At 36.6% G+C, this 751-nt stretch overlaps 1 long non-coding RNA gene across 1 annotated transcript in view; it reads right to left on the bottom strand.

Moving 5' to 3' along the window:
* Positions 1 to 84: 84 nt before the first annotated feature.
* Positions 85 to 751, bottom strand: part of LOC123957639 — a 2,821-nt gene continuing 2,154 nt past the window's right edge. Inside the window, exon 2 of the long non-coding RNA XR_006821843.1 lies at positions 85 to 734. This is a non-coding gene — a long non-coding RNA (uncharacterized LOC123957639). The remainder of the gene's footprint in view (positions 735 to 751) is intronic.

Below are 751 nucleotides of genomic sequence, written 5' to 3'. Positions count from 1 at the left end.
AGGCTGCGAGAATTACATTAACAATCCAAATAATATTAACAGAACAAGATTTGAAGACTTAATCAGTGATTAAACATGCACATATCAGTAATCAGGAGAGGATTTATTAAACAGCACAAAAGTCTTGATATTTCCACATGTACACAAAATCATAAATATCCCCCAAAACCAAAGTCACACCCTCCTTCCTTCAACGGGATCCAACTCATTGTCATTTAAATGCAATAATAAGCCAGATTATATAAGCCACATATTAATAAACCATTTACACTTGAACAATCTACAGTATTAAAACACAAAGATGTCAGACAGTCGCTCTGTAGAGTCAAAACCATAAGTAGTTGTTTTCATTAATCCCGGTTATTGTAGATATAAAAGCAACCCAACTAAACCTAGTGTGCTATTTACATCTGTCTTCTAAAAACAGTTTACACGTGTGTGTAAGGGGAACCTAACTTAAAACCCTTCAACATCATTTGTTTGGCAAACAGAAAATGTTGGATTCTTAACATGCAACAACAAAATGATTGTTTTGTGAGAAACTAATTCATTTACAGTTTAAACAGATAAAAAACACAGGCCTTAAGGAACAAAAACCATGAGGTCTTTACTGGAGGAAGGTGGTGCACTCTGGAGTTCTGGTCTTGCGTCTTCACTTCGTTCTACAGGAGTGCCAGTGAAAGATCAGCACAGCGTGTTGCTACAGCCTGCTCGTCTTTAAATCACTGCGTCACCTCCATGATGGAGACAA

The sequence above is a fragment of the Micropterus dolomieu genome, linkage group LG02 (assembly GCF_021292245.1).
Source record: "Micropterus dolomieu isolate WLL.071019.BEF.003 ecotype Adirondacks linkage group LG02, ASM2129224v1, whole genome shotgun sequence".
NCBI classification, from domain to species: Eukaryota; Metazoa; Chordata; class Actinopteri; order Centrarchiformes; family Centrarchidae; genus Micropterus; species Micropterus dolomieu.
The sequence above is the reverse complement of the archived record's forward strand: the minus strand, read 5'-3'. Positions and strand labels throughout refer to the sequence as shown.